Source organism: Bubalus kerabau, chromosome 6 (assembly GCF_029407905.1).
Source record: "Bubalus kerabau isolate K-KA32 ecotype Philippines breed swamp buffalo chromosome 6, PCC_UOA_SB_1v2, whole genome shotgun sequence".
Lineage (NCBI taxonomy): Eukaryota > Metazoa > Chordata > Mammalia > Artiodactyla > Bovidae > Bubalus > Bubalus kerabau.
Window position 1 is genome coordinate 102,577,125 of NC_073629.1, and position 12,461 is coordinate 102,589,585.

Sequence of the window (12,461 nt, forward strand, 5' to 3'; positions counted from 1 at the left end):
CCATTTCCAGACCCCCCCTTAATCCAAGCCCTCATTATCTCTTGTCTGAATTATCACACATTCAGGCCATTCTCCAGTTTGGGTTTTCTAAAATGCACGTCTGGGGGACTTCCCCGGTAGTCCAGTAGTTAAGACTCCTTGCTTCCACTGCACGGAGCTTGGGTTCGATCCCTGTTCAGGAAACTAAGATCCCGTATGCCACACAGTGTGGCAAATAAATAAATAAAATGCCAGTCTGGCTGACAGAAGCATGGTGGAAGCCCAGAAGTGACTCATGCCATTCTACCTGCTTGGCATGCTTTTAGTTTTATTTCATAAAAAGTATTAAGAGCAAATAAAATATTCCACAATCTGTACTTTCAGCTGAGACTCTTGAGAAAACTCTCAAATTCCAGATTATGTTTAAGTGTGAGGGTGAAAGATCATCTCAAACTATCAGAACAGGTTCAGAAAACCATAAAGGTAAGAAGAATGGAGGGTTCAGATAGGTCTCGGCTTTGGCAAAACTTAGAAACCATTCACAAATATTTACCTACAGAAGAGGCTCTCAGGAATTCCCTGATGGTCCAGTGGTTACGAATCCACCTGCCAATGCAGGGGACACAGTTGGATCTCTGGTCCAGGAAGATCCCATATGCTGCAGAGCAAGTAAGCCTGTGCCACAGCTACTGAGCCCACTCTCCTAAAGCCTGTGCTCCAGCAGGGGAAGTCATTGCAATGAGGAGCCCACTCACCACAACTACAGAAAGGCTGTGGGCTGCAACAAAGACTCACCACAACCAAAAATAAATTTAAAAACTTTAGAAGTACTAATTTAGGAAGAAAAAAAAAAAGAGGCTCTCATCTGAGTAGGAATGCAGTGGTTAAGTCTGAGTTCAAGCATTGGAGGAAGTAAAGAAAAGGGGAAGACTTTTAAGAGCCCTTTTTAAAAGGGTGGGGGATTGTCTTAGAGGGCAAGGGCACTATTCCTTAACTGACTGATATTAAGGGAAAAGAGAAGAGATTGGTGGTAGAATTTCTTGAAACAGGACACGATCCAAGAATCATATTTTTTAAAGTTGTCAATTACTGTTGCCATAGAGAGAGCTCTTGATCTGAGAAACTGGGAACACAACCCCAGTATCTCTCCAGAAAAGACCAATCCATTCAACCGATGAAAACCAAAACATGAGTAAAATACAGTATCCACTGAAGATACTAAAACACCAAAACAGAAATTGAAGATTGTAATTTCTCAAAAGAGAAAGAAAATTCACCAGAAAAGTGTTGTTGAAGATCAAGGAAAAATTAACACCATTCAAACATAAGTTAAAAAAAAAAAAAAAGAAAAGGAAAACAAAACTTAAGAAAGCAATTGCAGCTTTTACCAATTACAGGAACACCACAGGGTAGACAGAGGAATTCAAAGAAGTTATGTCCAGACAATAGGCTATGAGTAATAATAGAGGGGAAGGAGGCAAGGAGACAATGATAAGGGAAACCACAGGGGCTTCTGTGGTGCTAACAGTGTTTCAAAGGTCCTTATTCTGTAATAATCTGTTAAACTGTGCACTTACATTCACACTTTTGTTTGAGTGCTATTTATCACAATAAAAAGGTTTTAACATAATACTGTGAGAAATCTGGATTTTCAGCATAAGTGAAATTATAAAAATCAGACACAAAAATAATGCTATATTGAAATAGGAAATATTTTATACAAGCACAAATCCCTCATGTTCAGATTTTTGCCTTCAATTCCATTCCTTACTAAAAGGAAGAGTCAGGAGAATTTTCTGACTCCAAGTCTGGAGCAAGGAATGAATAAATGAACCTGGTGCTTCTTATTGTGCCAGAAAATAAGGGAACTTCCCAAGATAATTAGGACTGTGTAAAATGGACACAGCTGAAGTTGACACCAGGGAAGATGGTAGAGTAGGAAGCACTAGGAATTCGCCTGATATAATTACTTTGGAACAATGGAGTCTATTAAATGCTTGTGACTTCAAGGAAAGGTGTGAAAGGTAGGCTGCAGTTAATTTCAGTCAGTTTCAGCTCTTAGGTAGTTAGTGGCTATCCCCAAACATCCTGGGTCCCCTACAGGGAAGCTGTGCATACATTTCTGGAGCAGCCTGCCTCAACTTGTGAGAACCAGAGTGGGCAATGAAAACTTTGTGCTCCAAATAATGGGTATTCTGTGTTCTAATCACTAACTGCTGCTTCTGATCACGAGGTGCAGAAAGAGGTGGGAAGCCACTGTTCCAACTCCCACTGCAATCGTCACAAACCTCCTCCTCCAAATGACAGAACCTACAGGGTATTTAAAAGGACTGGCACCTATTTCTCTCTCTCTGGCCATGTTGCATGGCTTGCGGGATCTTAGTTCCCAGACCAGATATGGAAACTGTGCCCCCTGCAGTGGAAGCACAGATTCTTAACCAGTGGACCGCCAGGGAAGTCCCTGGCATCTGTTTTCTTCTCCCTTCATTTTTCCCTTTTTCACCTTTTGGGAACCATACATTTAAGAACTAGTATAGTTAAAAGTTTCCCGGGTGGTTCAGTGGGTAAAGAATCTGCCTGCAATGCAGGAGACACAGGAGAAGAGGGTTCAGTCCCTGGATCAGGAAGATACCCTAGAGGAGGAAATGGCAACTGCTCCAATACTCTTGCCTGGAGAATCCCATGGACAGAGGAGCCTGGTCTGCTACAGTCCTTGGGGTCGAAAAAAGTCAGACACAACTGAAGCGACTGAGCGTGCGCACGCACACACACACACAGACTCAAAAGCAACCACATATATGGAAAATTTAGAAAGTCACCACACATACCTAAGAAAAGATCCAGACTCATAAAATATCTGGGAAACCTTAAGCTTACCTCTCAGGCTGATGCTGTCACAGAGACAACATACCCCAATTTAAATAAACTATAAACAAAATCAGTAAACCCCAAGGAAGAGGAAGAATTTTATTTCCAGAGTTCCTACATCATAAGATTCAAATGTCCTGTTTTCAACAACAAAAAAATCATGAGTCATAAAAGGACAGCAATGTTATGACCCATTCAAAGGGGGAAAAAATAAACAGAAATGTCTAAGAAGACCAGATGGTGAACTTCCTACACAAAGAATTTAAAACAACTGTCTTAAAGATGCTCAAAGAGCTAAAAGAAGATGTGGACAAAGTCACAAAACTGATGTATGAACAAAATGGTAATTTTGATAAAGAAGAAAACCTAAAAATAAACTAAAAAGAAATTCTGGAGCTTAAAAATATAATAACTAAAATAAAACTGACTAGAGGGATTCAAAAGCAGATTTGAGTAGGCAGAAGAATCAGCTAATTTGAAGATAGGACAATTGAAATTGTCAAGTTGAGGAACAAGAAGAAAAAAAGATTGAAGAAAACTGAAATGAGCACCGAAAGGACCTGTGGGACAACATCAAGCAGATCAACATATGCATTGTGGGAATCCTAAAAGAGAGAGAGAAAGGAGCAGAGAGACTGCCTGAAAAAATAATAGGTGAAAACATCTCAAATGTGATGAAAGGCATGCATATAGCCCTCCAAAGAGCTCAGTGAACTTCAAGTAGGATAAAATCAATCAAGGAAATCCTCGCTGAGACACATTATAATCAAACTGTCTAAAGACAAAGAGAATCTTGAGAGCAGTAAGAAAGTAACTCATCACATATAAGGGATCGCAGATGAGATTATTAACAGATTTCTCATTAGAAACCTTGGATGCCAAAAGGCAGTGGGTTGATATATTCAAAATGCTGAAAAAAACTGTCTAACCAAAAATCTTATAACTGGCAAAACTGTCCTTCAAATATGAAGGAGATATTAAGTTATTCCCAGATAAATGCTGGAAGAGTTTATTACCATTAGAGCATCTTTTGTTCTAATGAGGTGACTCCTGGTGACCTTCTGGATAGAGGCTGGTCACCAAGAAAGACCAAGCCATCATTAGAAGCTTGGAATTTGGGCCATATCCCTCATTCTCCAGAGACAAGAGAGGGCCTATAAAATGAATTAATAATTGGTGATGTCTACATTATCAAGTAGCCATAAAAATCCCCAAAGTACAGAGCTCAGAGAGCTTCTGGGTTGTTGAACATCTGGAGGTGCTAGAAGGGTGGTGTACCTAAGAGAGGGAATGGAAGCTCTGTGCCCCTTTCCCATACCTCACCCTCTATGTAGCTCTTTATCTGGCTGTTCAATTGTATTCTTTAAAATATCATTTTGTAATAAATCAGCTATAGTAAATAAACTTTTCCTGGGTTCTGTGAGCTGCTCTATAAAATTATCAGATCTCAGAAGGAGGTCATAGGAACTGGTTCCAATTCACAGACAGTTGGTCAGAAGCCAAGGTGACAACCTGGACTTGTGACTGGTGTCTGAATTAGGGGGTAAGGACTTCCCTGGCTGTCCCTTGGCTAAGATTCAATGCTCCCAATGCAGAGGGCCTGGGCTCCATCCCCAGTGAGGAAACCAGATGCCACATGCCACATGCCACAAGAGTTCCCATGCCACAACTCAAGGTCCCACATGCTGCAACTAGAGATCTTGTATGCCTCAACTAAAATCCTGCATGCCACAACTAAGACCCAGCACAGCCAAATAAATAAAAATAACGGGGTTTCCCTGGTGGCTCAGTGGTAAAAAAAATCTGCCTGCCAATGCAGGAGACATGGGATCTATCTGTGGGCTGAGAAGATCCCACATGCCATGGAGTAACTAAGCTTATACACCACAACTGCTGAGCCTGTGTTCTAGAGTCCAGGAGCTGCAACTGCTGAGCCCATGTGTCACAACTACTGAAGCCTGAGCTCCATAGAGCCTGTGCTCCACAAGAGAGTCCACTGCAATGAGAAGCCTTCAAACTGCAACTAGAGAAAAATCCACACAGCAACAGACCCAGCACAGCCAAAAATAAATAACGTAAATAAATAAAATTATTTTTTAAATTTAAAAATAAATATTAATGAAAAGAAGAAATATAGGGTAGGGGACCGTCTGTGGGATTAAGCCCTTAACCTGTAGGACTGGGCACTAATTCCAGGCAGTTAGTTTTTTGTTGCAGAAAACCCACATAGCTGATGTCATAAGTGTTGAGAATGAGAATGAAGGAAAACAGTTTTCTTAGGTACCAATGCATAAAAAATGTACTAGTTTGTATCTTTGTACTCGTAATACATAAAGATGTAACTTTGTGACATTAATAACTGAACTGAAATGGGGACAGGACAGGATGGAGCTTTTATTTTAATCACATTAAGTGGTATAAATTCAAATTAGTATGTTATAATTATGGGATGTCAAATTTAATCCATATAGTGAACACAAAGAAAATAGTTGTATGATATATACAAAAGGAAATGAGAAGGGAATTAAAGTTTCACTACAAACAAAGATCAACTAAACACAAAAGATATAATACAGGAAACAAGGGGCAAGAAAGCTAAATGCATACTGAAAACAAAGAGCAAAATGACAGAAGTCCCTCCCTATCATTAATTACTTTAAATATAAACAGTTTAAACTCTCCAATCAAGACAGAGGTTGGAAGAATGGATTCAAATAAACATGGTCTAATTATATGTTGTTTACAAGAGACTACTTTAGATCCAGAGACAAAAATAGGCTGAAAGTGAAACGATTTGGGAAAAGATATTCCATGGAAATAGTAAACAAAAGAGTTGGCATGTCTATACTAGTGGCTATCAAACATAATAGACCATAAATCAAAAAAAGTTTCAAGTACAAAGGATATTATATATCAGTATATTAATAAAGGTTCAACATAGCAAAAAGATGCATAATTATAAAGATTTACACCTCTTAATAGGTCAAAGTATCTGAAACCAAAACTGACCGAGTTGAAAGGACAAATAAGCAGTTCTAAGTAACAGCTGGAGATGCCAATGTCTCACTCTAAATAATAAATAGAACAAGCAGACAGAAGAAGAGTAGGGAAACGAAGTTGAACAAAACATAAACCAACTAGATACAACAAACATATACAGAACACTCTACTCAACAAGATACACGTTCTTCTCAAATGCACACGGTACATTCTCAGAATAGATCATATGTCAGGTCACAAATTAAGGCTCAAGAGATTTTAAAAGACAGAAATCAATAATAACAACAATGCTGGAAAATATCCAAATTTATGGAATTAAACAACATACTCTTAAAAAACCAATAGGTCAAAAAAGAAATCACAAGGGAAATTAGAAAATACTTAGACAAACAAAAATGAAAACAACACTAAAAAACTTGCAAGGTACAGCAAAAGCAATGCTAAGAGGGAATTTATAACCATAAATGCTTATAATTTAAAAAGATCTCAAACCTAGCTTTATGCCTTAAGAAACTAGAAAGAGAACAAATTAACCCAAAGTTAGCAGGAAAGAAATATTAGAGAAATATTATTGAAACCAAAAGTTGGCTTTTGGGAAAGATTAACAAAATTCCAAACCTTTAGCTAGACTGATCAAGAAAAAGAGAAGACTCAAATTACTGATCGCAGAAATGAAAGTGAAGACATTACTAAGAATTGTATAGAAATGAAAATTTTAAGAATAGAGTACTATGAACAGTTACATGCCAACAAACTGGATAATCTAAATGAAATGGATAAAATCATAGAAAAACAACACATACCAACACCAAATTATGAAAAAATAGAAAATCTGAATACACCCACAACTAGTAAATCAGTAACCAAAAGCTTCCAGGACAAAGAAAGATCCTGAACCTGACGGCTTCATGCCTACACTAAACATTTAAAGAAAAATGTCAATGCTTCTCAAATTCTAACAAAAAATTGCAAAGGGGACTTCCCTGGTGGTCCAGTGGCTAAGAATCCACCACACAATGCAAGGGATCCGGGTTCAGTCCCTGATTGGGGAATTAAGATTCTATACTCTGCAGGGCAACTAAGCCTCCGTGCTGCAACTCCTGAGCCCATGCTCCACAACTAGAGATCCTGCATGATGCAAGCAAGATCCCAAGTGCCGCTAAGACCCAATGCAGCTAAATGCTTTTTTTTTTCAAACTGGAAAAAAGGGGACTACTTCTTAACCCAATCTATGAGCTAAGCATTGCCCTGATACTAAAGCTAGACAAAGATACTACAAGTAAAAAAAAACTATAAACCAACATTTTTATGAATATAGGTACAAAAATCCAAAAAACAACAACAAAAAAAGCAAAACCTATTTTTGGCATTAAGGATAGACCAACAGAAAGGAAGAAAGCCAAGAAATAAATCCTTACATATATGGTCAAATGACTGTCAAAAGATGACAAGACCATTCAACAGGGGAAAGGACAATCTTTTCAATAAATGGTGCTGGTATAATTGGTTATCCACATGCAAAGAAATGAAGTTGGACCCTTACCTAACACCATATACACGGATTTCCCTGGTGGTGAATGCAGTGGATAAGAATCTACCTGCCAAGGCAGGGGACTCGGTTTTGATCCCTGGTCTGGGAGGAGTCCACATGCCTCAGAACAACTAAGCCCATGCACTGCGGCACTTGGGATCTTGCTTGCATCATGCAGGATCTCTAGTTGTGGAGCATGGGCTCAGGAGTTGCAGCACGGAGGCTTAGTTGCCCTGCAGAGTATAGAAACTTAATTCCCCAACCAGGGACTGAACCCGGATCCCCTGCATTGTATGGTGGATTCTTAGCCACTGGACCACCAGGGAAGTCCCCTTTGCTGAAGCCCCAGTCTGGAGCCCATAAGCCACAACTACTTAAGTTTGTATGCTCCAGGGTCCACAAGCCACAACTAACGAGCCCCTGGGCTCCAGCTACGGAAGTCAGAAGGGCTAGAGCCTGTGCTCCACGACCACAGAAGTGATCACAGCCAGAGAGTAGCCCCTGCTCTCTGCAACTAGAGAAAGCCCACATGCGGCAATGAAGACCCCACACAGCCAAAAATAAATAAATAAATAATATAAACTAATAAATACAGCAGTGTGTACATGTTGATCTCAGGCAAGGATTTAAAAAAAAAAAAACATACAAAATTAACTCAAAATGGATAAAAAATCTAAATGTAAGAGCCAAACTATAAAACTCTTGGGGAAAAAAACAGAAAAGTTTCATGATATTGGATTGGCAATAACTTCTAAGAGATGATACTGAAGGCACTGGTAACAAAAGAAAATATGGACAAAATTGACTTCATCAAAATTTAAAACTTTTGTGCATCAAGAGACACTATCAAAAGAGCCTAAAGGCAACCCATTCGAAAGCAAGGACTGGAATAGATATGTTACACACATATTCAGGGCAGCATTATTCACAATAGCCAAACTGTGGAAGCAAGCCAAGTGTCCATCAACAGATAAACAAAATATGATATATATATATATATATATATATATGCTGCTTTGCTGCTAAGTCGCTTCAGTCGTGTCTGACTCTGTGCGACCCCATAAACAGCAGCCTACCAGACTCCCCTGTCCCTGGGATTCTCCAGGCAAGAACACTGGAGTGGGTTGCCATTTCCTTCTCCAATACATGAAAGTGAAAAGTCAAAGTGAAGTCGCTCAGTCGTGTCCGACTCTTAGCGACCTCATGGACTGCAGCCCACCAGGCTCCTCCGTCCATGGGATTTTCCAGGCAAGAGTACTGGACTGCCATTGTCTTCTCCAAGATATATATATATATATATATATATAGTAGAATATCATTCAGTCTTAAAATGGAAGGAAATTCTGACACAGGCTTCAACATTAAGACATTAAGCCAAGTGAAATAAGCCAGTCAAAAAAACAATGTATGATTCTATTCATGAGATACTTTAGGAAGTCAAATTCAAGGAGACAGAAAGTAGTAATGAAAATGTGTTTAATCCCACTGAACTATATAAACATAACTACATATAATGATATTTTTATGTTATACAGATTTTACCATAATTTTTTAAATGCTTAAGAAGGGGCACAGAAGGGGTTCCCACTGGCCACATATGTAACAATTTGAGAATCAAAAAGAACAATTGTTGATTTTAATAGATTAAATCTATGAAAATTCATGAATCAAAAGTGACAATGAGTCAGCTATTATCCCAGCTCTGAACATTGTGAATTGAAGTGAAAAATTAAGCATTTATTCTGTTTGATAGGAAACTATTACTTCAAATTCACCTAATGATTCCAGTTGTTTAAGAAGAATCCTCCTTTACAGAAGAGTACAAACTAATACAGAAGGAATGGTGGAATTGGAAAATCAATTTATATCCTCTAAGGGAACTTTTAGGTCTTCCCTGTAGCTCAAAGGGTTAGAGTTCTCCTGCAAGGCAGGAGACCATGGTTCGATTCCTGGGTCAGGAAGATCCTCTGGAGAAGGGAATGGCAATCCACTCCAGTATTCTTGCCTGGAAAATCCCATGGACAGAGGAGACAGGCGGGCTACAGTCTGCAGGGTCGCAAAGAGTCGGACATGACTGAGCAACTAATAAGGGAACTTTTAGTTAAGGAAAAATTAGTATTTGTTTAAATGAAAGTGAATGATAAGTGGGGAGGGCGACATTTGGATGGATCCAAGGTAAAATTACAAATTACTTTCTGACAATAAAGCTGAAATATAAGTTCAAATAGATCAATAAGGCTTTTCTCTCCCCGAATTCAAGGGCCACACCTAATGTCACCAAAAGGTGGGAGCCAGATGTATCTCCAGATAGTACCTTTGAGACATCCTTACCCCAAATCAGGAATCCAATTAGTTTTAACATCTTTAGAGGGAATACAGTATATAATAATTTAGATCAAGCTAAATCATAATGATGAAAGTGGAAGAGGAGCCTGAAAAAGCTGGCTTAAAGCTCAACATTCAGAAAACTAAGATCATGACATCTGGTCCCATCACTTCATGGCAAATAGATGGGAAAGCAGTGTAACAATGACAGACTTTATTTTGAGGGCTCCAAAATCACTGCAGATGATGATTGCAGCCATGAAATTAAAAGACGCTTACTCCTTGGAAGGAAAGTTATGACAAACCTAGACAGCATATTCAAAAGCAGAGACATTACTTTGCCAACAAAGGTCCATCTAGTCAAGGCTATGATTTTTCCAGTAGTCATGTATGGATGTGAGAGTTGGACTATAAAGAAAGCTGAGTGCCAAAGAATTGATGCTTTTGAACTGTGGTGTTGGAGAGGACTCTTGAGAGTCCCTTGGACTGCAAGGAGATCCAACCAGTCCATACTGAAGATTAGTCCTGAATATTCAGGACTAATATTGGAAGGACTGATGTCAAAGCTGAAACTCCAATACTTTGGCCACCTGATGTGAAGAACTGACTCATCTGAAAAGATCCTGATGCTGAGAAAGATTGAAGGTGGGAGAAGAGAACGACAGAGGATGAGATGGTTGGATGGCATCACCGACTCAATGGAGATGAATTAGAATAAACTCCGGGAGTTGGTGATGGACAGGGAGGCCTGGTGTGCTGCAGTTCATGGAATCGCAAAGAGTTGGACATGACTGAGTAACTGAACTGAACTGAAATCGTACCACAAGAAAGCAATCTGATAAGTCCACAAGGAGGAATAGTCTACAAGGCAAAAGTTAATATGATGAAAAATGAAAGGTCAGTAAGGAAAAAAGAAAACTCTTCTAATTTCAAAGAGACTTAAAGTAGATTTTGGTTTGGACACATTAACTGGAAAGGACATTTTAGGAGCAACTAGGAAAGTTGAATAAGAATTACATCTAAGTAAACAAGTTGCTACTATATAGCACAGTGAACTATATATAATATCCTTCAATAAACTGTAATGGAAAAGAATATGAAAAAGAATATATAAGTGTATATGACTGAATCACTTTGCTGTACAGCAGAAATTAACATGACATTGTAGATCAACTGTATTTCAAAACAACTTTTTAAAAATTTTTGAAAGAATTACATCTAAGATGATATTTAGAAATTATCATTCATTAACTCTGAAGATGTGATAATGTGTCTTGACTATGGAAGAAAAGAAATTGCCATCCTATCTGTTTTATCAAAACTCCATCCATTTTATTCACCACCTACACTCAGTAACTAACATAAAGTAGGCACATAATAGGCGCCAGAGATCTATCTACTGGATGGATATTTCTGGGGTACACAGCCACTTTTCCCTCCCTTTTTCTTTCCTGATTCTTCTTAGGCAAACTTCTTTGGGGATGTCTACAACACTTTACCACTATCTCAATTTACTATTCCTCCAAGTTCAGTCTGGCTCCCATTTCTTCACAGAAACAGCTTTCATAAAGGTCACTGGTGATCTCCATGTTAGCAAGCCCAAACACGTGTCAGAGTCCTCCCCTGCTTGACCTTTCACGAGTTTCTGAGACTACTGGCCATTGTTCTCTTTCTTTTTAAAAATTTTTATTGGAGTATAGTTGATTTACAATGTTGTATTATTTTCTGCTGTATAGCAAAGTGAATCTGTTATACCTATATATACATATACCCGGAGAAGGAAATGGCAACCCACTCCAGTATTCTTGCCTGGAGAATCCCAGGGACAGAGGAGCCTGGTGGGCTGCCGTCTATGGGGTCGCACAGAGTTGGACATGACTGAAGCGACTTAGCAGCAGCAGCACACATATACCCACTCTTTTCTAGATTCCTTCCCCATAAAAAGAATAATGGCCATTGTTTCCTTAAATGGTTCCTTCCCCTTGGCCTCTAGAACACAGGGCACACTGGCCAGGTTTTTCTTCTTCCCTTCACTCTGGCCTTCCTCCTCAGTCCCCTTTTGCATTAAGCTACTCTCCGGGCAACCTTTCTCATGTTAATACATCCACTTCTGTTTATAGTCAATTATTCTTAAATCAATAGCTCCAGGGCAGACCTGTTCAGAATCTTCCAGATGCTTAATGCTCAGACTATTTGGATAGCCCAAAGGCATTTAGTTTTTGGACTAAGTCCAAAACCCAGGATCAGCTTTATCCACTCACCCACCCCCCAACCTACCCCCAGGAGAAAAAAACTATTATTCCTGTTCGTTCTCATCCTTTGCTCCCAGAAAATGTCGCCAATCCAAGTTAATTACCAATTCTTGTGATGTCTACCTCCAAAACAACTCCAAGATCTATTCCATTTTCTCCACTCTCACCTTTCTAGTTCAGCCACCACTTTGATTGGATTATCATGATAGCTTTCTAATTATTGCCTTGAATTCTGCCCATACCCACCAGGACATAAATCACGTGTCATTTATTCAGTTAATAGTCTCAGCATTGGGTGCTGGGATTAAAGAGATTTCAGGTAACTTCTGATAGAGACTTTTGAGTATTCAGGGAAAACAAAGTTGTAAAGTCAGCAGGAAGCAGATAGGGAGGAAAAAATGACTAAATGGCAGGCCTTTGACAGATACTGGAAGTACAATGGTAAGTTTACCATCATATATTTTACCATTTATTGATCAGTATTTTTTATAAAAAACAAATTTAAT

At 38.9% G+C, this 12,461-nt stretch overlaps 1 protein-coding gene across 1 annotated transcript in view; it reads right to left on the reverse strand.

The window, feature by feature from the left end:
- LOC129655556 (Krueppel-like factor 17) overlaps nt 1-12,461 on the reverse strand; it is a 116,647-nt gene that overhangs the window by 2,421 nt on the left and 101,765 nt on the right. The window lies entirely within an intron of this gene.